General features: G+C 41.7%; 1 long non-coding RNA gene across 1 annotated transcript; it reads left to right on the plus strand.

The window, feature by feature from the left end:
- Positions 1–7112: 7112 nt before the first annotated feature.
- On the plus strand, positions 7113–25868 carry LOC118261383 (uncharacterized). Its single transcript, XR_004782384.2, has 4 exons — positions 7113–7317; positions 9171–9316; positions 23153–23269; positions 25664–25868. It is a non-coding gene; the product is annotated as an uncharacterized LOC118261383 (long non-coding RNA).
- Positions 25869–26489: the final 621 nt, after the last annotated feature.

Consider the following 26489-nt stretch of genomic DNA (forward strand, 5'->3'; position numbering starts at 1 on the left):
TGTCTCTCTTCCTTGGAACTCACTTCTGATGAACCAACAGAACTTTTTTCAACCTTTCTGTTTGCCCTCATAGGGCTATTAATTCACCAAACTGGTATCAGTGCTAAAAAAAAAAAAAAAAAAGTGGTATGTAAAATAGCTTGATTAAAGAATTGTGGAAGAAATATCCTAAAAGCAAACCATTTTGGACAAAGGTCTCATCAAACAACCTTCGTGTCTTTCTGTAGGGTACCCTACTGTTAAAGTCTGACTCCAAGGAATGAGATAAGTCAGCAGGAAAACTAGTACTGTTCCCACTTACTTGATCTCTCACTGCCATCCAACATCCTCTGTTAGAACAAGGTGGCAAAGGTTTGTGGTTTAATATTTGATACTTGACACAGCTGAGAGCCAGGCATGGCCATGGAGAATTTGGTGTGGGCCCTCCAAACACATGGGTATTGATGTAAAAAACTTCCCCATCACAGGAAAGCAGTTGCGTCCCCAGTGAGAAGACAGAAATCCTTTAAAATATTAAGCAAAACTTCTAAGTACGGTTTCTGAAAATGACAATCACAATCTAGTTACTGTATAGCAGTGTTAATTAAACATGGCTCATTAGAGAGCTCATTAGAGATGTTGTATGTTTGGATTACTGTCATTAGTTTTACTGAATTGTTAGTGCTCCATATTTTGATTTAAAACAAATGAGTATTGAACAATATATGCAGAAGGAACAAATTAAAAATTGACTGACAGATCTCAAAATTTCAATCCATGGGAAAAGACTGAATGCCTGCATTTTTAGTGCTGCTCTTCTAGGATGAGGCTCATTTCGGATATGTAATTTCATCACTGATTTGGTAATAGATGTAAAATCCTTGCTGATGAAGGATACTGGGTGACACAAACATAGCTAGAGCAATGATTTATAGTGAAAGCAATCACTTGGTAAATTCAAATGAAAATATTTCAGTAAAAGTTTCTGCCTTAGGGAAAGCCAGTAAGTACATCATGCCTACAGAAAGACTATCCATCAGTACAAATGTTTTAGCTTAAGATAGAATTTAGCAAAAGGCTGTTCATTCTGGTTACGAAAACAAGTTAAACAGGGTGGTTGAGGTCATAGGGTATGTTGAAAGAGAAGTAATATGGTAACAGATGATATTACCTCTTCAGGTGACATTTACTGATGCCAGCTTGTTGCATTCAGTTCTGAATCCACACCTGAGAAAGGACACGAAAAACAAGACTTTGCAGAATGAAACCACATGATTATTTTAGGTCTGGAGAAATGCCTGCACCATGGGAGAGTTAAAGAAATCAATCTGTTTAACTAATCATGAAGGCAACTGGGGAGATGAGAGGTGACTTGATTACTCTATAATTACCTTCCCAAGGAAAAAATAGCTGTTGCTAAAGAGGTCTTTAATTCAGCAGAGAAATGCAGAACAAGAATCAGTAGCTTGGAGTTGATTTAAAAGTTGGCATATTATTTAACAGTGAGTGAGGGGGAAGGGAGAAGAATAGGCTATTTGGAGTAATCTGCCTCCAGAAACAGTGAACTCTCTCTCATGTCTTGTCTTCTCCAAATAAGACTTGAGCATCTTTCTAGAAAACACAGTTTCACTGAGCAGTGTTAATGGGTTTTACTAGATAGTGATTGGGAGAAAAAACTGTACCTTGTATTCATGAAATATATAGGCAGTCAAATCAGATAGCTCTAATGGTCTGGCCTAGATTCAGAGAATTTAAAACTAAGAACTGCCTGGTACTGAACAGGACTATGTGAGATGTTTTAGTTTCACAGTAGTACAGTAACCTTCTGAACAAATTATATTTGACCTCTGCATCCTGGTTGTGTTTAATTCTCTCGGGAAAAATGCCAGGGTATTGATTGACTTACTGGTAGTTGAATAGGCTAAGACAAATCTTACAAAGTGATCTAGCATGGATAATGCTTATTTATGTGATTTATTTATTTATTTCCTTATTTCCAGGTGGAAAACAATCTGAAATGAAAAGCTCAGCTGATTCTGTAGTAACAGTCTTAGTGGGGCTCTGACATACTGGATTGCAGATATTGCTTGATGCAAACTGAAGCTTTAATGACAGTAGTTAATAATGTCTTTATCTGCTGCTAATAAATCCAATCTCTTATAGAAATTACTTTTGTTGTTGTTGTTGTTCTTTCTTCCTGTTTTTGTGACTGTGTGCTGGGCTGAGGAAAGCCAGGTGCAAATAATTGGCTATTTCAATAGTATCTATCCAGACCATGCTCTTTTGGCTTTGTTTTTTAGCTAAATTTTTGGCTATAAATGTCTCGGATTTATCTTGCATGGAAAAAAAAATGTAGAAAGTGAATGGCCTTCTCAATACTCTTGCAGTATCGTGTTAGCCTGGCCCATGCTTTGTTGCTTTCCACAGATACCCCTCTTTCCCAACATGCTACTGTCTTTAGAGAAGCCACATATTAGATGCACTTAGCCTAAGTATTGAAAATGTTTTTACATTCTCTGAAAGTTCTTGGTGCTCATACCAAGATATGCGTGCACATCTCATCCCTAAAATCCACAAAGCGTTATTCATGACCTACTACTTTCCAGGGCATATGGGAGAAATAAAATGACTGGTTTAACTGATGTTGTTCCTTCCTAATCCATTCAGAACATTTTGAATTTGAGAGAGGAGTTGTTTTCTTGAGCAATTTAGTTTTTTCTGGTTGTTTTCCAAAAGCTAGGCAATTTTGGATAATCATCCATTTTCCAAACACACCAGTGCATGGTCAGACTGTGACCCGTCTCTCTGGAATAACTTGCAGGATGCGTTCTATTTTATCCAGCAGATGTGACACTGAGACATGTCTTCCATTTGCACTTGTTTATGCACTGTGATGCACAGATAGAACTAGCCAACCAAATCTCTTTGTTTTAACTAGTCATAACAGTCATGAATGGATGGCTGGGCTACTAAGCACTTCTTACTTCTGGAGGGTTGGAGCTAAGAACACTTTTAATACAAAAGGAAAACAGTTTGTGATTTTTGAAAGTCTCATAGCTTACAGCCAAGGAGCATACTCCTGAACATCTGATTCCTTTTGTGACTGTCTAAACTTGTGATTCAGAGATGGACAAGATGAAGCCTGTTGATCCCTTCCTGTGTGATATTCGTCCTGTCAAAGTTGTTTGAAAGTACAGTACATTCTATATACACTAGGAATTTACTCAACTTATGCATCTTTTGCTGTTGACAATACTATCCCCACCCAGCTCTTAAAATTAAATGATCTTTTGGACAAGTGTTGTAGATCTTGGCATTCTTCTAAACAGACCATGTCCATTTTTTGGCCAACTTCTTGTAATTATCATTGGCTCTTTTGTTTTTGTTTGGTACTTTAGATTTCTGGACAATTTCCACAGTAATACAGAGAACATTTTAAAATTTATTTCTCTAGAAGGGTCAATGAGCCAAGGTAAAATAGGTGTAGCTGGTTTGTAAAGCAGTTGAGAGATTTTGGCCTGGAAAGAGGCTGAGAAAGACTGAAAACACCACAGAAGTCTGCAGCATCAGGTTTAAAAAATAAGAGCTGTCCGTTGCACTAGTAAAGAATTCAGTGCCATGCTTTAAAAGGTAAAATCAAAGAATTCTGTGTGCCATATAAAGTTGAAAGGGAAGCAGTATCCAAAAGGGTTGGGTGACCAGTTTTGAAACACTGTTTGAATAAGATGGATGGATTGGAGCTTGCCATACTTGGTTTGAGGCCAGGAATAATCTTTTCAAAGCTAGAAGTGCTTTTGATCTCTGCCTACTCCTCCTCATCGCTGTGAATCTCCAGGGATACAACCCTACCGTGCAATACAAGGAAAAGAAAATGTGCTTCAGAGGAGGGAGAGGAAAAAGGAGAAGGAAGCCAAAGAAATAGTATCTGAGAACAACACCGCTGCCTGTAATGACACTGACCTGCTAGTGCCAGTGGAAGAGTTTTGTAATATTTTTCCAGGTCTGCTTTTGTTTTTGATACTGGACTGTGGAGCTGGCTTGGTGATTGTGTACCACCCTCCACCCATTTCCAAGGATTTTGAGAATTGTTTCAGTTCTTATGGACCTGTGACTTGGAAGTAGACACAAAATGTTTTATGGGCCAAAAGTCCAAAGGCCAAAACTGAGTCAAATTGATGGGAGAATTGGCTCCATAGACACATTGAGGAGTGGGGTCTTTTTGTCACTATCTTTATCTCAGCTAGGAGGTAGCTGTCTTGGAGGTGTAACGCAATGGGTTTGTAGAGTGCAACAGTCCCAGTGAGTGATTTGGGAAGAAACAAAGGGGAATAATCCATAAAATGATTACAATAGAGGGCTCAAGAGGCACATGGTATTGTTTATAATGGAATTTATGCAGCTTAGTTGGAATGACATCTCAACTCTAGTTTTAAAAAAATAAGCATCTTGTCTTTCAAGGACCACATTAGACCTCTTCGCTGCACAGTGCTTCTGAAACCACCCTAGATTTAATTTTGGGTCAGACTTAACTTGGAGAGGAGGCTGTGTCCATGGGATTACTGAGGCCACATCTCCAAGGCAGACCTCTCCGTGGAGGTCTGTTGTAGCCTGCAAAAGCGAGGAAATTAGAAGGCCTTTCTGGGAGCATACAGTCATATCTGGACACCTCTTTTCTACAATTCACTTGCCACCAAGACTGAGACAGAATCATGGCCTCCTGTTGGGTGGCATATCTTATGATGCATGGGAGATTTTAATAAGCTTTTTCTGTGAGTAATATAATCTCCTGGGACTGTGGATACAGGCTCAAGCCATGGAATAAATGTGGCTTTTTAGGCTTACAGTTGTCCTGAGCAACATTCTCCACTCAAAACCCCACCCTGCGCTTGCTGGCGGGAGAGTATAAACAGGCAGTTGGAAACTTCCTCTGGTTTCTTCCCATCCAATTCAGAAATTCCCAGTGTGGAGGTACCCAACAGCACCTCTGGCTGTGGCCACCACACAAATCACTTCTGAAAGGCACCGTGGTCACGGCTGCAAAGAAGCCTGCAGACCACTTGGGTCCCTGAAGCCCCAGGAGCGAGCCAGCACCTCAGGGGCTCTGGTGCCGAGCAAACTGCATAGATGCAGATTATCTGTGCTGACTGAGGTGGGTCTCTGCTTTCTGAATCGTTGAAGGGCCAGCCATGCCCCAGTCAGACTTCACATTCACATCTTGTGCCATTTGCAAGGCTATGCTGTTTTGCGCAGCACCCTGCTTTGCACACATGCTTACTCATGTTGTATAAATGAATTACCCAGTGTTCCTTCTCTGCTCCTCTGCACACATCTAGCCCCAACTCCTGTCAATTCACCTTCACCTGCTGATTGTCACAACATTATTAATTCTTCAGAAATGCTATACTCCACTGTTTGTCTTTCTTTTGTGTCCAGCAAAATATGCTAATCTTCTCTGGAAAAAAAAAAAAAAAGAGAGAAGAGAAAGGAAAGAAGGAAAGGAAAGAAAGGGAAGGAAGGAGAAAGAGAAAGAGAAAGAGAAAGAGAAAGAGAAAGAGAAAGAGAAAGAGAAAGAGAAAGAGGGAGAAAGAGAAAGAGAAAGAGAAAGAGAAAGAGAAAGAGAAAGAGAAAGAGAAAGAGAAAGAGAAAGAGAAAGAGAAAGAAAGAAGGGGAAGGGAAAGAGAAGAGAAGAATCAATTTGTTGATTCTTTAAGGGGAAGAAAGGATTTCTTGAAGGGAAGGGGGGGAGGGGGGAGAGAGAAAAGATTAAAGAAACCTTGTATTTGCCCTTGAAGCCTTTTCTTTTAAAGGTTTTATTAATTTGCTGACAATGTTAATTTACCAGCATCTCCACCAACACCCCACACGCTCCACAGATCCTTTAGCCAACTTTTAAAACCAAACTGAATTCTAGAGAAAACTCACAAGATGTATGGGGAAAAAAAAATTCAGCTTGTCAAACTTTATACTGATCAGTGGTGGTACAAAACAAAATGTCAAAAAGCAATCTTCCCTCTCACTTTTCTTGTCAAAAAACACACCCTCTTGCCCTGCTCCCACCACCACCACCACTTGCACCTTAAAAATAAATGCAATAAAAAGCAAAAGAAAATAAACCCCTTTTGGACCGCTTTGGAGAATGAAAGCTTTGAAAGCAAAACAATTCCATAAAATGATCCAACAGCAATTCAAAATAAGCTGGTCACACAGAATAAGTTGGGTTACAGCATTTGGAAAAACCACTGCATACGTTCCTACCCAAGGTCTGGTAAAGGGCAGCCGCAAATTGTCTGATCACAAAGAAGGAATTTCCCCCTCATTGGTTTGTGGCAAGTGTACGTGAGGCTACGAGTGATGTTCGAATGAGACAATCTGAGCACAGGCTCTACTAAGTGATCCTGTTGCAGTCTCTAGATTCAGTAGCAGTAAAAATGGAGTATGGAGAAAGAAGGAGACAGTACTATAACTCAAGTGAGACAGGAGCCAGTGTAGACAGAAGATGCTCAGGGCCAGCACTGAGCAGGAGGAAAGTCCTAACAGATGTTTTCAAGTATCCTGATAATGTCGGATAGGAACAGGATGCTCAGATGTTAGCATGGAGATGTTTCCCATCCCCTACTGCTCTGAAGAACAAAGTCAGTGGAAGAATTCATGGGAATTAACATTCTCCCTTTTGTGAGACCACTTGGGCTCAGTTATGGAAGGCACAGGGTATCTTCAGTCCTCACTAACAATGCATCATGTCAAGGGAAGCTCAGTAGCAAACAGGAGATCCTCAGGTTCTTGCTGAAGTCATTGATATTGGCAGCATTCATTCTTTCAGGTTCATTCTCCAGGTGTAAAACAGTAAGATAATTCTCCATGCTATCTTACACATCTATGTGCAACCCTTAAAGCATTCGTGAGCTTGTGTAAGATCAACCTATAAAGCAGAAATGGAATTAAGTGAAGCAAAAGCTGTGGAGCAGCATCATATGCATTGCATTTGGAATCCTCCACTGTTTTGACTGCTAAATGGGAGGTGCTGTGATTAATCTGTGATTATGTGACTCACCATAATTATGTTGTGTTGAAATTGAATTTATTGAAGCATGAATCATTTCACCAAAAGTGGAACTTAATTGCTGTAGTGCAGTAGAAGACATTTCAAGGAGAGGTCGTTATGTTGGGTGAAACCTTCACCTCCATTCAAACAACAAAAAGATTTTGCATTGTGTCTTACAAGATGGTGAAATTTGTCTCTGAAATGGGAAGAGAAGTCGTCAACCCTTAAAGTCCTGTTTGAAGAGCAGGGAAATGTTCTGCCAACGTGATGGTGAAAAGCTGCTTTAGGCTGAGAAGGTACGTAAATATCGATTTGAGTCTGCAAGGCTGCCGTCACTATTTGAATGCTGTATCATTCCCCTCAGCCACAGACCTCCCACTGCTTCACTGTTATTTCTGGGCACATGCTCACCAGGGCTGGTGTATGCCCACAATAAACCTGTAATTTCATCAGTAAGAGTAGACTAGAGAAATACAGCAAAGATGAGCCTGGCACTCCTGCTTTGGACGACACATGCAGGAGGTTGGAGTATGTGGTAGTCCTGTGGTGTGTCTCTCAACCAGCAGCCCTGTATAACACAGAGAAACCTAAGGTCAACTTGGATTTTTTCCCCCATTTTTAAGGAAGAGATCCACAGTTTGTATTCAGTTGTTTGGATTTTTGGATGGAGAAGGCTTTTTTCAAATGGTAATTTTTATGGGTAGACTTTTTGTTCCTTTTTTTTTTTTTTTTTTTTTTTTTTTTTACCAGAAAGCCACATTTAATGAAACAGTCTTTGTATTCAGTTTTATTCAGTTTAGGAGGAAAAAAAATTACATTTTCTCCTCTGATGTAAAATGGACCATTTTTCCTAAGCAGATTTTAGTATAATTATTGTTAGCATACATGAAGAAGGATAAACAATGGCTCTCTGGGGTAAGAATTTTTTTACAGTTGTTAAATTTCCTGCTCTATTTTTAAAATTCCTGCTGCTGCTGTTGTCTATAGCACAGCAGTAGCAAAGACCCACAATAGCAGTTAAGGTTGAAATGGGGATGAAAATTGCTATTGAAAACAAAACCAAAGCTAGGAAATACTTTGCAGTCCATAATGGCCAACCAGACAGAAGAATTATATAGGGCAAAAAATGGGGAAAATTTGCTCCTAGATTTCCCACTACATGTCTATTCAGAGATTTGTCACTAGCTTCTGGAAAAAAAGGAAAGAATCCTTCTTCATATCACTCGACCTCACTGCTCTATGTTGGTACTATTGTTTCCCCCCAACTATATTTAGTCAATGGGAAAGTGATGAAGGAGTCCCATCTGGTACATCAGAGGATGCCTTTTTGTTGGGATCACATCTGGTTTATGTTCACACTGAGTCTTGGAAGGGCAATGTGGAGCCAGGGTATTTGCTTGGCTATTACAAAATTGTTACTTACTTCTAGCAAGGCACTCTTGAAAGCAAATATTCAGTGCAAAAGAGCTGGGCTTTACAGACATTGAAAGGGAAAGAGATTTGGGGGCAGAGAGAGAGAGAGAGGGACTCTGAATGTGTCTGTCATATGTAATGAATTAGTTATCAAAAACGTTTCCCGTTCAAGAGGAGAGGCTGTGTAAGGTATTAGCATCAGTCCTTCTCTTCAGAAACTGCCTCTCTAGAGAGGGCTTTCATTGACCCTGTCGAACAACTTTTCAGTTTTCAGTTTGTTACTGGAAACACTGGTTCTTGTGTTGGTCATACACAATCCTTTCATTTTTTCAAAGACGGCCTGCTGACATCTATGACAATCATTTTATCCCCAGAGTTCCTGCAATCTGGAGATTTGTCCCATCATGGTTTCTGGCAGACACTTTTCTTTCATCTACTCTCGGGTTTTTTTGGAGAGAGGGAGACACTTCAAGTTTTTTCATTGCCAAAAATAGGTTTTCAGGATACAGTATATGGCACTTTATGCATGCAGAGATGACAGGAGAAAACCTTTTGTCTAGAATTCCAACTTCAAACCATTGTCAACTACTATCTGTATTTTCTGAGGTCCATCCATTCACAGCCAGAACGGTACAAAATACTTTTGAAATTAATCTCAAGCATGATGCTAGATCAGTCCTCCTCCCACCCTCGTGTTCATTTCTGGTTTGACGTTGCTGCATGCCTTATGTTTCAGGGAAGGTGTGCAATCAACCATGCTCCAGGAGGACACATGATTTCAGATCAAGGGCTCAGAAACCAGTCTCTGCATTCCCCTGTCCACTGAGTGGCACACAGTCCCTTCGCGAATGGACAGCCATGGCTTGGAAGAGGACACAATAGGTACGAGCCCCCAAGATTAGCATGAGCACCTGTTCTTTATCTTAGCACAACATTTGATTTTTTTTCTGGTTCTCTGCACCTGCCAGGTGGAGTTAGAGCTGCAGACAGGCTGTATAGATGCACAGGCAGTAGAAGTGCTAGCAGCATTGTGGGCCGAAGAGTCAGAGAGGCAAAGATGGTAGTAAAGGAGGACTTCTAAAGTCGTTGTACTACTTCATCCCCAAGCAGATCTGTGGATGCCTGACCTTTACATAGTAGGAGGAATGGAGAAAACAATGACATTTCAGGATCAAGATAGCAAATCACTTTTCATATAATGATCTGGCATTTCTCAGAGATTTTTTGGCCCTTCTTGGGGGCACAGTCAGGCACTGTAGCTGCTGAGCAAGCTTACTATTGTGGAGGATGGCTTCTGCAGCTCTTTCCAGGCTGTGCAAAACATAAGGCAAATCCTTTTTGAATAATTCTATTCTTCACGTTTGGATGACTTTTTAGTTTTAAATATCTTAGAGTTATATAACTTGTTATATATTTCTATCTATCCATTTATCTATTTGTCCATCTGTATTTGTTGAGAAACATACAAACCTTACCATAAATGTTTTGCTGTTATTATCCTGCTTTCCCTTCTCCTTTTTTACCACATCAACAAAAAACATTTTAGAAAGCCCTCAGGAAAAGTCCCTCCAGAAGACATTTCAAGAAAGAAAAAGCAAGTTTATTTTCTTTTTAACCCTCCCATTATTTTTCTGAAAGTTGCTACTCTCCTCCCCATCACCCCTGCAGATGTCTCCACCAAATCAAAACTTTTACTCTAGAGTGGCTTCCTCAGGAAACTGAGTTTAATGTGATCATGTTGTTTATGTGTCAGCCCATACAACCTCCAGCTAACAGCTTTGTAACCTGACAGGCAGGGGAGAACGCCTAAAAATATTGTGCCTATCATATTTCATCAAAATAAGCAAGTGGAGAAAGGAGAGAGACTCTCTTGCTTGGGGATCACACCTTTTATTGAGCACTGGAGAATCCATGCAAGTGAGAGCTTTTGGAAACGAGCTTTCATTTCTTCCTCTGCTTATGGAACTACTTTGTCTGTGGGCTGTCACTGCTCTCCCTAATTACAGTCCCTTCCCCTGGGCTGTATCGCTTTTTCAGCAAGTGTGAAATATTGCCTTGGAATCCATCGTCTCACGATTCACCTTGGGTCTGGCCTGGAGGATTGTGCAATTTCTGTGGTCTGCTCCAGTGCAAACAGGAAAAAGAATCCGAGCCTCAGTTTTTACAATGTGCAGCTTGCGTGCAGGAAACGGATCGACTCAGCAGCATCTCTGGGACATTTATTGCTCTCTGCTCTCTCGCCAGCAAGGCCTGGGCCATTAGCTCTGCTGGCGGACAGCTCTGAGCCATTGGCGTTCGTTGGGCCTCTGGTGGCCCATCATCCTGCTGGAGGTCAGCTGGAACAGGGCTGGAGGAGTCTGCAGGCGCTGCTTGGGAAATAGGGGACAGCTTCTTCCTCTTCCAGAGAGGCAATGTGAACAAGTGAGATGCTCCTGCTTCTCCTTCACATCATCCTGACCTGCTCTGAGTTACAAGCTCAATCCGTTCATTTGTTTTTCATGGCAGCCCGCTGCCAAGTGCTAATGGCACAGCTAGCTGCACTCTAGTGAAGATCATATGTGAATCCATCCTTACTCAAGGGACCTGCTTTCCTCACCCACCTGCTGCATTTTCCACCCAGCTCAGCTGCAGCTTTCTGCTTTGGTCTTGCACCTTCTAGGGATGAAGTTTCCTGCTGTGGAAAGAGATGGAGCCTTGGCGCACTGGGTTGAAGTCTTCAGCTTTTTAATTAAGGCACTTACACTCAGATGGGATGAATCCCCATCCTGCCTGCAGTTGTGTTTTTCATAGTCATTGATACTATACAAATCAATCCTACAGCTCGCTATTGAGCAGTTTATGCCAGGTAAAACATGCAAGAGTTAAAAAAGTCTTTCTCCCGCACTTTTCTTGCTGTCCAAATCCAGCAAGGAATAGCTTCTTTTTCTGAATTACTCTTAGTTTCCATTGACATGTTTTCTTCTCAGTTAACTTTACTCAGAAGAGGAAATGGCTTAGTCCTTGCTATTTTCTGAAGGCAAGGAATTTGCCCAGTAATCTGACCCACCATGCAGATGTGCAATGATGGGACATCTGGTGGGACACATGGAGATGCAGCACTGATATTTTGGGATTCCCCCTTCTGGCTTTCTAGACTCCATCCTCTGGCACTGAGTTGCTGAACTGGGTCACTCCTTCTCAATAAGTCCCTTTCTCCTTCTCTAGATGTTGGTTTCTCTACATTTTATTAACTGCATTAAGGTTACTAGCCCACAGGAGAATATATAGTCTGGGACCACAATTCCCAGAAGGCAATGCATTGGTGAAGCATGACAGGAAGTCTTGGTAGGACCTCAGAGGAAGGGATCCTATGTAGGCCATCTCAGGGATGAAGTGTTTTCATTGTTTACACTTTAAATGTCAAAGTAGGATATTTTGACATTTACAAATAATAAAAAAAATAGCTTTTGACATTTCCACAGAATAAGAATTATGGATTTTTTTTTTTTTCTTTAACCTCATGTTTTGGAATCTAAAGCAAATTTGAAAATGTCAGACTTTCCCAAGGGTTGGAGATTCAGAATTTTTTCTCGGCTGTAGTTGTGATGCTTGGGATTACCTCTGGTAGCCAAGGGATCCACAGCCTGAACAGTGCAATGCTCTGCAGGCTCAGGCAGAAAAGAAGAATTTCCTCTCTTTGTTCTGTATTTTGAAAGACCTTGTTTTTAAATCCATTCCTTCATTATCTGATATAGTTCTGCAAACTAGGCAATTCCATCTAATAGCTTTCTTCTTTACTACAGAGCAGTCCTACTGCTTAACCCTATCTAAAATCAGGAGTGTAAAATTCTTAAGGAAAAAAAAAAAAAGAGTGAGCTTAGTGCTTCAGTTGGGACCAGCTGATATGATATTTCTCCTTCTACAGTTCAGACTGAGGTTGTGTCTACCCTGTGACCACCCCTGGTTGGCACACAAAGATCTGAATTCTGAAAGATGGACAACAGTTTTCCTGGATATTTCATATCCCAATATCCCACCTCACTAAAGGAGCAGTTTTTGACCCCAACTTCTACCCTGTCAGCAGAAAGTGTGTTACACCTAGGAAAAACTGAAAAGCAATGAGAATTGGCAGACTATTAAACAGAAACCAAACTGAGAGACACAAGTCATTATTCAGAGAATCTGCTAATATATTCACGTGTCAAGTTTTTATTAAACAAGATTTGGATTTGATACCGCAGGCCCAAGGGAGCTTCTATCTGACAAAACTTTCTGCTTTTCAAGAAAAGGAGAGTAGATGGGGGAGTAGAAAATGTTGCTGGGACAACTTTAAACAGAGGCTGTTAATATGTTTCCTTGCACTAGCAGGCCGGAGCACTAAGTTGATTTCCTTTGGACTTGGTGTAGTGTAAGGAAAACGTGTCTGAGACTTGTGATCCTGACCTGTGGGAGACGGTTCAAGTTCAGCCATGCGCCATTGCAAACAGGCTGTCCTCTGAGATGTCCCACATCAAGGTCTAATGCACTTGGTTATGGCTTTAGCCTTGAACAGGAAATCTGACAGGCTGCACAGGCCCACACCAAAAAGCTCTTAATTCTGAGGCCTGGTCTGTCTGGTGATGTTGACCAGTGACAGCTGCTCTGAGATAAGTGCAAGAAACCTCATGAGCAAAAGCCACAGGTTATGGGGAGACTTTTGATAGAATGGTTTGCATCCCACAGCTGTAGGATGTATTTCATTTTTGTTTTAAGATTCACTGTTGCAATCCCAGATGCTTAAGCTCTTACTGAAGATGACAAAACAGTGGTTGACAACCATGGCTCTGTGCCGGTGAGATACACAGACTCAAGTTCTACAGATAGCCTAAGAAAAGCCAGTAGAGCATATATATATCCTAAAGAAAAAGTGAGTAAGGTGACACAGTCTAACGGGAATCATCAGAAAGGTCAATAAAGGCACAAGGGTTACCACCATCTACCCTTAGGGAATAACAATGGCTGCAAACAAGAATGACATATCTTGCCGACTACTTCATAATTTACTAGTGCTGGCTCCAGACCACATTCCTCGCAGGGTGTAAGTAAGCAGGAAAGGATATCGCATGTTGTTGAACTTCAGTAGACTGTCAGAAGCTCCTGGAACAGCTTTGCCTACACAGAGGCATGCAGAATGGTTCACCTGAATTAACTAGTGGGTTGAATTTAAAGCTGGTGGTTAAACTGCACTGAACCCCTGGATAGACTATCTCATTTGGAATTAATGTGGCTTCTGTCTGATTTACCTTAATTCACTTTGGAACTGAAGTTAGTGACTTAAATCTTAGAAGAAAAAAAGAAAAAAGAAAGGAAAAAAAAAGTGCCTGTAAGATGGTAGTTTAATGACCTTGGGAACAAATGGACTTGTCAAAGTTATTTTGAGTTAAATAATCTGTTTGAAAAAAAAAAAAAAAAAAAAAAAAAGCTAATAGATTCATTTTTTCTTAAATGTCTCTTTGCAAATAAATCTGTTCAGATAATGGTTTTCTCATTCTGTGAAACTTTCTGAGACTTCAAAAATTTTTTCATGTCCCACCGCAGGATAAACCCAAACCCTTTTGTAGTGGTTTTTGTTCATTTAGTTGAGATTTTTGGGGTTTTCTCTCTCTCCTCCCTCCGTCCCTCTGAACAAACAAACAAAAACAGTCTCTCCTCTCTGGAAAAGAGTCAGCTGACTAAAATAGCAAAGAGATCAGCTGGGGAGGGAACCATTACCCCTGCGAAGTCAACACAGGCTTAAGATGATCTTTCAACTGTTTATAATTATGAATGAGGTGGTAAGACCCCAAAATATCATCCTCCTAGTCTGAGACTTGGTCACGCTCATTCCAAGACATATATCCTCAATATCAACAACTGTTCTGAACTGAAAGCATCTAGATTTGTTCAGAAATTCCATCATCAACATGAGAAACCTGCCCTTATTGAATGTTTGGGTTTGTTTTATTTTACAATAATGCTTTCTTGCAAGAAGATGTGGGGGAAGAAGGTTGGAACAGCAACATTTTCTAATGACAACATATTTAGTCAACAATCCTGTCTGTCTGCAAGATACCCTTTCCTGCACTGTGACCTTTGTATGTTTCTACTGGCTACCTCAACGGCTGCACTTACATGTCTGCTTTTTTTGGTCCCTCTTGTTGCACAGCCTAAACAATCCTACTCTCTGGGAGATTTAGAAATGAATTTATCCATCATCCAGATTGAATCAAGGGGCTATCCTGTCACACGCTTCAAATGACCTGGACCTAAAGCAAGAATGTAACAAGAGTAAGGAAACCCAAGATAATGGGCTGTGATGTCAAGTGAGTCTAGACGAAGTGAAGTCTAGACATCTGAATCCTTAGACTTGTTAGAGATTGTTAGGTTTAGAATTTAAATAATCTCATTCCTAATTTGCCACTGATTTCTGCAGGACTGATGCACCCAGAAACATTTGGGAGATTCTTTTTCTGATAGCTAGGTTATCCCTGTTAAGGCCCGTATAGCCAAAATAAATTAATGCTGAGTCTTTAGCATGAAGTTTAGACCATAAATGAAGAGAACTCGTATGGAGTCCAGCAATCAAACTTATTTCACAAACTACAGTCATGAAGGAAAAGAAGATATGAGCATTTGAATTCAGAATTTGGATCTGAGAGCAACAGTAGTAAAAGGAACATATCCATTAAAATTCATGGCAACTCATACCAGCTGCTGATGTATCCTGGTGAATGAAGTTGTAGAAATTCATCTTCTCTTCCCAATGTGCATAACGAAGCAAGGATATAAGCAAACATGTCTGAGAAGTAGCTTCTCAGTAAAAATCACCAAGGAAAGCAGCTCGCTAAAACCACCTGGCTTGCAAAGCCAATAGCTTGAAGTCAGATGAAGACAATGAGCATCACCTCCACAGGTCCATGATTTTCAGTTATTTCAATTGTTGTATTGAAGGAGTCTTACTGCATCATCACTACTGTGAACTGGTGGGTCTTTGTTGATGGGATTGAGAAATAACTAATCACTGCTCTGAAACTAGTTTGGTGAGAGCTACAAATGGTCCTAGCAAAGGAAATTAGTCAGAAATTTGATCAGCTCACACTTCTGCCTGTTTTGAGGAAGGTAGCGCCTTGTATCCAGCAACATCTCGACACTGTTGACTAGAGCCCTGACTTTTGTGGGAGAGATGATATTTGCAGAACAACAGGGATTTAATGAGGCACCTTCACACTGTTGCTCTAATAGAGTCCAGCTGCAGCTTCCCCAAGGAGTAACACCTGTGTGGTGTATCTTTACATAGTACACCTTGGTAGTTTGGGATAAAGCCTTTTCTGTGTTCTGAGCTCTGAGAATATGGGCCCCAGAAGACCAAGAAAGCTATGCAAATGTGGCTTAACCAAAAGGCACCTATATCCGTGGTGAGAGGTTCACCCCGCCAGGTCTTTTCAGGGAAGCAAACACATGTTATGTCACATTGTACCATGTCCTCACTCAGTTATCCTCTACATTAGCCTATGACTCCATCCAGCTGTGTGTTTTTCCATGAATTTTTCACTGGAAAAGGAGTCTTTGGGTCACTGAAATTAAAACTAGAATAGTGCATGAGAGCGCCTGTACTTGGGGGAGACCCATAAACTCCCAGCAGGGGTTGAGAATGGGGGAACTTGTTTGGATAGCTGGGGCAATTGCTTATTCAATGCATTCCTCTGCGTCCATGGCCAGTTTACAGTATTCTTTAAGACCTCTGGTAAACTTGATGAGGAAGCAGGAATAGAAACAAGACTGGAATTCCCGAGTAGGTCGGGGAGGGTAAAATTTCAATCTGCCTGCATTATTGGAGAACATGTGAAGGAACAGGTCAACATTCATGAGACAGAACTAGCAAGTTATGAGCTAAATTAATATGCATTTTTTTTGAGAGAGAGAATGAGAGAGAGAGAGAGAAAGAGAGAAAGAAAGAAGAAAGAAGAGGAGAAAGAGAAAAAGAGAAAGAGAAAGAGAAGGAGGAGGAAGGAAGGAGGGAAGGAAGGAAGGAAGAAAAAGGAAGGGAGGGAGGGAGGAAGGAAGGAAGGAAGGAGAAAGAGAGAAAGGAAAAGAAAGATTCAGAGCCAAACTTTGAGGAAAGACCACAGAGAATTAACCTTGCAAGTCTTGCTAATAGGAGTCTGGAGACCCTTCCATATGTACTCTCATCTTCTCCCCCCGGTCTGTGCTGAAAACCTACCCTCTGAGGGTTATCTGAATGCTGCTAACAGGAAGGCAGCTAAACATTTGTCTTGCAGCAAGGACAGAAAGAAAAATGAACCAGGGTTTTTCTTCTCCTCCCCATAAAACTTGAGCACTTATATTCAGAGTGAATACAGACAGCCCTGGGACCTGTATAAAGGAGTAGCAACTGGCTGTAAGCACCATAACTTAGAGCACATCCCACACTAAAATGGGGATAGCTTGGGAATAACAAAAATAGACTAATAAAATGAGCCTGGTCTAGCAAATTCCCAACACCCAGCCCGGGGAGATGTGAAAAGTAAAGGGAATTAATTGAAGATGATGGAATGAGATCTCTGTGGCCAGATGAGGGAGAGAAAATGTAAGGGGAGAATGGGAGTGCATAAAAGCATTTGATGTCTTCCAGTAAATCTTGCAACATTTGCTCATCAGGAGCAGTTCAGTTCTACACAGACTGCTGTTGTCTGTAACTTGCCCCTTTCTCTTGATGCTTCCTCCTAGGGATGCTCGCTGAATGAGCGCTTTTGTTTTCCATTGGCTTACGCTCAAGGAGGAAAGAGGACATATCCTCATTGTATTCAGTTATTGTGGTGGGGAAGGAAAGCAAGAGGAGCGTTTGAATCTGTGAGGCAAAAGTAGCACATTTCAAATGTTCTGTCTGGCTCAGATGAGACCTCTCCTGGGTGTAAAATATTTGCGCAGGCTTACTTTACATCTCAGGTGTTTGCCAGTTCCCTGTACAACTCTTTGTGTGCCTCTTCAAGCACAACTGAGTGACCTTTGAAGCGCAGTCATGAATCTTAGCTCTCTGCAATTTGAGCCCATGGAAATTGAAACCCACGGGAGTCCATAGTGCAAACCATTGCACATACAGCTTGAGGGCATCAGATCCAAACTTCTCTGAATTTCTCGCAGGAAGGTTTGGATGTGAGGCTGTGGGAGAGTGACTATACCTTATGAAGATCATGTACATAAAGATCTCAAAGACATTGATATCAAGTGGATGATTATTCATTCTCCCAATATGTCACTGAATTTGGAAAAGAGTCAGATTTCCCAGATTCTGTGGAAATTTTGCTATAAATCTAAGAAAAGGTGCTCAGATTCTGCCTAACCAAAATTTCTGCCTGGCAGATTTTCCAAAACAGTTCTTATTTTTTTTCTTACTATTCAATGAGTATTTGGTTTTTGGTTTTTGCTTTGCTCTGAATGTGTATTAATCTGAAAAGCTTAAATACTATGTTCCTTGCTAGGTATTACCTCTAATAACTGCACGGTCCTACAAAGGAGGCTATCCGTGCCTGTTGAATGTGTTCCCAACACTGTTTTCCCAGCATTGTTTATAGGTTCTTTTCTTTAACAGAAACAAACAAACAAACAAACAAACAAGCCATTTGTTTAATAAGAGAAACAAAGAGAATTCCTCAAACTGCCTTATTTGCTAAATAAGAGCAATTAAAGATATGACCATATAGTTTGCTTATTCCCTGTCCCTTCATAAATAAAAATACTTCAAACCAGGTTCTTACAGGAGAGTTACAATATAGACCTTTGCACCCTGCAGTCAGAGACGATGCAAACAAGTTTGATCTCTCAGGCTATCATCACCTCCCACTAAAATGATTTCCAATTTACTCAAAGGCAATGCTAGCTGGAAAGACAAAAAGAGAAGAGTTTATTTTTGTCTTTTGCTCTTTTTTTTTTCTTATTTAAGCTTTTTCAAAGAATAAATCTTCGTTTTGGGGGTGGAAATTCCTCCTGGCACTTGATTCAGAGGACATAAAGGGGAAAGAAATACGCCCTGTCTATTTTTATTTTTAAATAATTAATGTGGTTTAATTGGTCACTTCACAGGAATGCTTCGGCCTGTTTGGTGCTGATGGAATTGTGGTGAGGTTAAAGAAAAGAGGAGGTTCAGCGTGTACACAAACTGTCCAGTTTATGAGGCATCTGGTACTGGTATGAAAAATAAAATATGGCTATCATGCATGATGTGCCTCAGCTTTACTGATGTGAATCCAGGCACTATAAACCAGACATGCAAATTGTCCTGAAAGCTACTTAAGCACGATTTGGTGAGCCCAAAATCAATGAAGAAAACCATGACCTTGTGAAAGCAGGAGACAGGTGAATCTCCCATTGTCATTTTTCAGCTTTTTGAGAAAGGGCTGGTGTTGGGGATTTCATTGGACAGTAAGAGGACACGATATTGTGTAAACATGTGAAAATGCAACTTTTTCTGTCACACCTAGCTTGAGAATAGCATCAAAAGTGACAGCCATAAAGTCATTGAAGACTGAGGGAAAACACGTGAAAGGTGTACCTAGCACAGCCAGGTTGCAAGGTGGTGGGTCTGACAGACTGGTGTCCAGATGTGAGACGTGAGCCTTCTTCTCATGGGGGTGTCATGCAGCTGTGCACCATTAGACTTGCCTGTGAATGCGTGCCCAAAGCCAGGAACACTTATACCCCAGAAGCAGAGTCTGGTAGTTGAACACCTCCAGATGGATCATTTCACTAAATTCCTTCCAGTTGAGACTTGACCTAGGCCAGGTTTTAAACACTTTCTTGCGTAAGCACAGTTTGCAAGCACAAACGTGTGTTTTGGGCATACTGTGTGGGATGCACATGCTCTCTGCTTGAACACATGGGATTTTTCAGGGCAAGACCTTCTAATTGCTCTATTTCCTTCTAATGGGTCTGTGGCTCTGCAAGTAGCATTTGCATCTGTCCTGCAAACTCTCGGCTAGAGTCATGTTCTGAAACAATGTGCTTATAGATGGGCTAGAGTCTCTTTTCAGACAATAAGCCAACAAGTCCTACAATACAAGTATATTTTAGACTGTGCCAAGTGTATTTTAGACTGTGTACCATTCCACAGCAAAAGATGACTGATGCCTTCACAGTCTGTGAGGTGATCTGCTGAGCTGGAAGACAGAAATAGATGCAATCTGAAGCTTGTCCATAAGGAAGCCAAGTATTTGAAATGGATGACATTGTCTCTCTGGTTGCTCTCTGGTCTGCTGAATGAGAGCTGTGTAGATGTAGCCAAAACAGGATGGGGGACAATCCCAAACTGAAAGCAGCCTACCCCCATTGTGAATGAGAAGTTATCTAAGATATCAATACAGGGCATCTGCAGCCCCATTAGCACCAAGAAAAGCTGAAACAGACCTCAAACCATCATCTGTCTGTCCAAATGAAAACCTGAGTATATGAACTTGCGGAGTGCTCTTCAGAGTTGTTTCAGGCTGTTACTCCTGATCTCAGTATCTTTTTCTTTATTTGGTCTTTTCCTTTATAATATCAGCAATAAAATCTAGTCACAGCAGTATCCTTTCATCCAGCTAGGATATCCTGAAAGGCTTATGCAGTTTAAGTAGGTAATAAATTGAAGTGATATTCAAAGGTAATTTTTCATCAGAAATATCTTTTTTCCTCACCTTTGTGTCTCACATTTTTGCCATCAGTATTTCCCAGCTTTGCTGTAATCATGTGTGACTTACTTATATTCTTTATTGTTGGGTAGATGTGTGGATCTGGCTTGAAAAAGTTCCTATTTTTCAGGCAAGGCCAAGAAGATACATCAAATTCCGCAATGGTGCTTTTGGGTTCTCAGGTAAAAGCTGTTAGTCCTCAACTTTCTAATTCCCCAGTTTGTTTGTATTTTAGAGGGGCCAAAGGTAAAGAACCAAGCCAGTAAACAAAAATAACCAACAGAGACAACCTTCCCAGCGATATTCCTGGAGATGAATAGCATCCAACTCTCTAGTCCTCCACCCTGTGTCTAAAACTACATAAGGCTCAAACCACAGTTGTCAGCTGTACTCTGCTGCAATGACAGCTCCGGGTTTTCATGTGGCATCGTATTTCTGGTAGATGATTCCTGGAGAGTAGACCTGAGCTCCTGCAAGAAATTACTGGATTGTGTGCTTGCCATGCTGTAGAGATGGCTATCTCCATGGGAGTGATCCGTGACCAGACGTGCACCTGTGCCCAGACTCCCCAGTTGGTAGCCGGTTGTCTCCTTGTTTCAGAAGACAATAGCTGGATGCTGCCATGCAGGTCACACTCTATGCCTATAAACTAAGAGCTATTTACCTCAATTTAAAGGCAGGTGTTACTGACTTTCTGGCACGGCTCGTGCACATGCAGAGTCCCACGTGGCTGGCACCTTGCCCAGCTGCTGCTGACCGGCCATGAAATGTGAGCCGTGTGGGCTCTCCAGCACTGCCTTCACCCACAGGCGATCCCAGCCAGCCACATGCTCGGGATAAGCCTCCCTTCTCATAATTCCGAGGGTAACAGGCCCTTGCAACAAAGGTGCTCGAAACCTGGCTTGTGTCCTTCTCTGAAGGGCTAGGAAGGCAAATAGCCATGCTGGCTCAGCCGACAACTGGTAGCTCTGCTACATGAATACAGCCCAAAAGCACCATTTTGCAGAACAGTTTTCATCCATGGGATCCTTTCAGGACTGCGTTGGAGTTTGGCTGTTTTGATGTATATGCTATGAACAGAGCCCATCCCTGTTCCAAAAAATTGCCTGCTTTTATGCTGTGGTACAAAAGGATTGTTTTCTTCCTGCAGCCTGATTCAATTTTAAACCCAATTTTTATAGCTCCTATCTGTATAGACTTCCAGTAAGACTATTCTCATCTGAGCAAAAATTGGTTTGAGGAAGTTTTACCACAAACCCTTAAATACTTTGATATGACAGTATCCATTGCACTGACAAAGTCAAGGTTAAAAATAGAGTTTACAGGCTTAAGTTTGGCATTCAAGTTGACTGCAATATTGCAAAACGATTTAAAGTCAGCAAAATAATGTTTAACATGTCCCGGATCCCAGATCTCCTTGGAGGAACAGGAGAAAAAGAAGCAAAAAAGCTAAACAACCACAATATCAGGTCAGATGGTAATTTACTGCTGCCAAGCCTCCTCCATACAAAATCATTGCAGATGCTTCTTGGTCAGTGGCAGTCTAAACAAGCAGTGAAACATTTACAGCTGTAAGCCTGCATGCCTCTTTCCCTTCTGGAAGGGAAGGTGCATGGTTTCAGAGAGGACCCTGATCAAGTGAGGATCCTGTGGCAGGATCAGGGCAGTTCTGGAGCTAAAAGAAAGATTTTGATAAGGAGACTCATGGGTGGTTTATGTGTTCCTGCAAGGAAGGGTGAGAGGATTTTGTTGCCAAATCACTGATCCTTTTTGCACTGTTGTGTATAGAGGATGTAAGGGACTCACATTAGCTACACAGAAGGAAAAGGAACATTTTGTTTCCCATGACACATAGTACTAATTCCATCTCTTTTTACCCATTTTTTTCTCCTGGTACTTTGGGGCTGAGGTTTAGCTAGAGACAGGATGTGAGGCAAACATCCCAGTACTGATGGAGGTAGTGAGAACATCTTCTGGAGCGCAGCAGGTATGAGCACTCATAACCTCAAGATTAAACCCATTCCTAGATTTGGCATTGGGAAGGATTTTTTTTTTTCCCGTTGCTCGGGTCTGGTGTAGATTAATTTGGAGAGATCTTGCTTTTCTTTGTAAAGTAGGATTATAATTTGTTCTTTAGGACTCCCACCATGACAAACTCCTTCCAAAAGTGAAGGAACCAGGAGAACAGTCTGTGCTAGCTCTCACCCAGAGTGCATGACTGTCCTTGTACCCTTTTAGCATTTTACAACAGGTCCCAAGCTTCAAAAGGGTGCATATGAATGATGATGGGAGACAAGAAGCAGTTCTGAGTATGTTTTTTGTCTACTGGTTTATACATGTAGACTTGAAACTATCAAAATGGGGTTTATTTTCTGCCACCCAATGTACTTTTTTCTGTCCATAGTGTGTTGTAGTTTGGAATGACTTGCATTGCACCATCACTGAAAAATCTCAGCAAAAAATCAGGGTGATGATGTGCTAGAAACTCAGTGACCTTATTACAGGCTGACTGATTTGCAAGGCTCCCCAGTGCCTCCTATTATAACGCATGCTGCTTTCAGTTGTTTATGGTTTTGCCAAAGCTGAATGTTTGGGTTCAGGTTGTCTATGCTGGATATATGCCTTCAAGCTGAATTGTTTTTTGTTGTTCATTTTCCACCCTCCAAACACCTTTCTCATCTATCTTGACCTGACAAATATCTAAAGTAAGTCATACAGTCACCATTTTCCAGGCCTGGGTTTAAGCAATACTGAGGAGAGTCTGTCAATAAGCAATGACCCACAGAAGGAATGAAAGCACTAGGAAAAGGTCAGGAAGTTCTTGGAGAAGCCCAGAATTGCAACTAGGTTTCCCAAGCCTACAGACTGTGTTTTAACTCTCAGATTATTCTCCTTGTCTCCTACTGATAAGACAAGTCTCGAGTTCAGAGAAGTCAGAAGCTTTGGATCAGTTCGGTTTGGGAATCTTTATTCTACAAATAGTTTTCCTTGCGCACCTTGTGTCAGATATGTCTCGTTCTACAGTATCTCTGAACACTAGTCCTGTTCCTATTTGCAGCTCTACAGGCATCTGTGGTAACTACAGACTCTGCTGAATTTCCCAGAGATGAAGCCAGATCCTGTCCAAACAAGAAGTAATGAAGCCCCTTCCACGGGAAAGATGACTTGGTAGCAGGTAGGGGGACAAAAATAGAAAAAATGAAGGTGGGGTGAGGATAGGAGAGCAGAGCCAACATGCAGCACCTGGCTTTTCCATGAAGAGATCCAAGATATCTGTCAGTGCTGCCCAATGGTAATCAGTCTGGGTCAGGAAAGTCAGTGATAGATCCCACAGTTGGCCCTGCTTTCTACTTCTCCCAGCTCTGTGGATGGCCAGCTTGGTCCTGGCCTCATCATTGCTGAAGGAGTCATCGTTTAACTCCCTGGGAATGGACAGAGGAAGAAAGCACTGCCAGAAACTCAGTGTAAGGTCCCAGGGAGCTTCACAGGACCTACAAGATCCTTGGGATACAGCTACAGCCTCAGCTACCTCTACATGGGGAGGGTTTTGGTCATGGCAAACCAGCTGCTGGAAAGAGATCCTGAAACCTTGGGGGTTTCAGGAGAGAACACTGTGATGTGTGAGGAAAATGCTGCCAGCTGAAAGGTTTTTTCAATGGGAAAGTTGAGTGAAGCCAGTTGCTTCCTTTCCCAAACCAACAATAAACATACCAGGTGCAGTTTACCCTAGAAATCTGCAAGAGCTCACCATCCTTTGAAACCAAAGCTGATGGCAGCACAGACTTGAAAAAAATAATTTGGAATATTTTTGGAGGGACAAAATAGTATTAAACAAGTTATTTGAGGTTCAAAAAGAGGTGATATCATTATCTCTCTCTCATGGTGACCACACATGACCACAGTGTCATGGACCTAGACGGTGCTTCTAGGGAAAGGTTCGGCCTAGTTCACCCTGGTGTAGTTCACCCTGACTCAGGGTAGTAGTCAGAGACAGACACATCTCTGTGACACGCTCTGGCTCCAGAACACTACACTTCTGTGAAATTTCCCTATTTTGAAAATACACCAATGAACTCTAGTTCAAATTTTAAGTAATACATAAATCACAGCAGATTTTGGCTTAAAATACAATGCCTTAAAAAAAAAAAAAAAAAAAAAGTATATATGTGTTCACTAATCCAGCCAAGAACTGTAATAAACTGTCAACATCAGTCTTGTTCACTTCATTTTGGGGTCTTGCTAGTCCTCACACAAATGTTCTTCAGCTATGATCTCCAGGCTGGTGGTCTGTGGAGATTTTTCTGTTCCTGTGGTTCTGTTTTTTCTATCTGAATCTGATAAACCTCATTAAAAGAAGCCAATACCCCATGGGATGGAATGTCAGGCCTGAAATATTGTGCTCTGAATTGACCCCACACCAGCCAGCTCCATGTGGCAAGAAGCGTAGTCATTTTAGTGCATTGCTGAGCCCAGATAATAAGAGATTGTGAGAAGTATGCTGTATTAGTTGTCACTCAGCACCTTGTGATTGCATTTCCATGGCTGTTGGACTAGTTTGCAATGTGGGCAAAAAATGTCCTGCCTGCTTGCAAAAGCCTGTGTGGAGCTATGTGCATGTATGTTTAATCGCACAAATGAATTCTGTAGCTGACATGAAAATCCTTGCCCAGCATACAGGAAGGATATATGAAGCAGTATCATCCTTGCTGCCCTTTGAAAAGAAACTTGAACATGGGAAATTTTCCTGAGAGAAGGCAGGGACAAATCAGGGTATTGCAGTTACACGATGACATAAAACAGCAGGAGAGCCATAAAGATTTATGGACGGGGTCCTCTGTTCCCAGGTAAAGGAAAACAAGTACTTCCATAAGAAGAGAAGGAGGCAGGCAAAAAGTGTAATTCTTGCTGTAAAATCTCTTAAATTAAAAGTGCAATATAAAGACAGCCCTTACGGCAGCTCAGCTTAGTTTTCACAGTCCCATACCTTGTTTGTTTGGTTTTGCTTCTTTTACTAAGATGCTATTCTCTCCTGAGCCATCCATGCCCTAATCACCCCTGTGTCGTGGTGTTTGCTGTCTTAATCAGTAGTTGCCATGCCACATATTTGTGCCTGCTTCCTGCACCCTGTGCCAACTCTGCCTTGGTTTTTCTGCAGCAGGGTTTCAGCCTTCACTCAGCTACACCAGCTTTTGCCAGTACAACTTGTCATCAGCTTTAAGGTCAGTTCCTCTCTGACATCCCATTCACACGTCATCAGGCAGCCATGGGCTCTGTGCTAAATCCAACCCTACAAAAGAGAGGGCTTAGCAGCGCTATAGAAATTAAAGAGGTGCCTTTGTCTGTGTTCGTCACCTCCCAGGTGACACTCTATTGAGACCAGCGGTTCCTGGTCTGAGGCTTGTGCCCATCGTGAGCACTACGTGGCAGGCAGATCTAGTCCAGGAGACAATCAACATGGAGCAGCAAGTCCACACTGGCAGCTGCTGTTGCAAAAGGCAACTTCTGTTGTTGGTGGTGGTTTGTTTTTTGTGTGTGTGTTGTGGTTTTTTTTAATTTTCTTTTCTTACAGAAGGCTGTGTCCATCCCATGACATTTCATCTACCAGTTCCTAATGGTCTTGGAAGCATTTTCAGACAGGTTCATCTGACTGCCAAAGACACCAACGCAGTTTCCCCCATCAAGGTTCGACTCCATCCCACCAAACATGATGTGCTGCCCATAGGTTTGTTGCCATTCCTAGTGACAAGGGACTGTGACCACCCCCAGGCCAATCTCTGACTTGAAACAGTCTAAGAGGAGGTGGTGATAGTGAATAAAGATAAGAACAAGTTTTGATCACTGCCATCAGACTCTAGGATGTATTTTATTGGCTGAGGGGTTCTACGGTGATGTTTTCTTCCTGCTCATTCCTTTGGGAAAATATCTAAATAGGCATTCAGATGAACACATAGCACTGAAGGATTTCAAGTACTTTGAGACAGCAAATAGATTTTACTTACAGAACACTCTTCTTAGGGTAGAGGAACACTCATTTCACCATGCAGATAGGAAACCCAGGACTGTCACACTGAGATTTTGGATACAGATTAGGAGCTAAACTGAGATCCCTCAAGGCGTTGGTCTTCCATCACCCCAGGACCCACTATCCACATTTTCCCTGGTTATCTGTGAGGTGCCCAACCCTTGCTGCCATACACACAGGTCTGGCAGGCTGTGAATTCCTAGCAGCATCACCTTGCAGGTCTGGCTGAAACAAGCACCAGGAGCCCATGGAGAGCCTGTGGGAGTAACAGAGCCACTGTTCCTTTTTCCTCCTCTTTCCTCCAGCCCCAGGTAACACTCGGGCTCCTGCAGGGCCCTTCAGCTCAAGCCATGAAGAATTCCTGTCTCCTCTC

This window comes from Cygnus atratus, chromosome 6 (genome assembly GCF_013377495.2).
Source record: "Cygnus atratus isolate AKBS03 ecotype Queensland, Australia chromosome 6, CAtr_DNAZoo_HiC_assembly, whole genome shotgun sequence".
Classification (NCBI taxonomy): domain Eukaryota; kingdom Metazoa; phylum Chordata; class Aves; order Anseriformes; family Anatidae; genus Cygnus; species Cygnus atratus.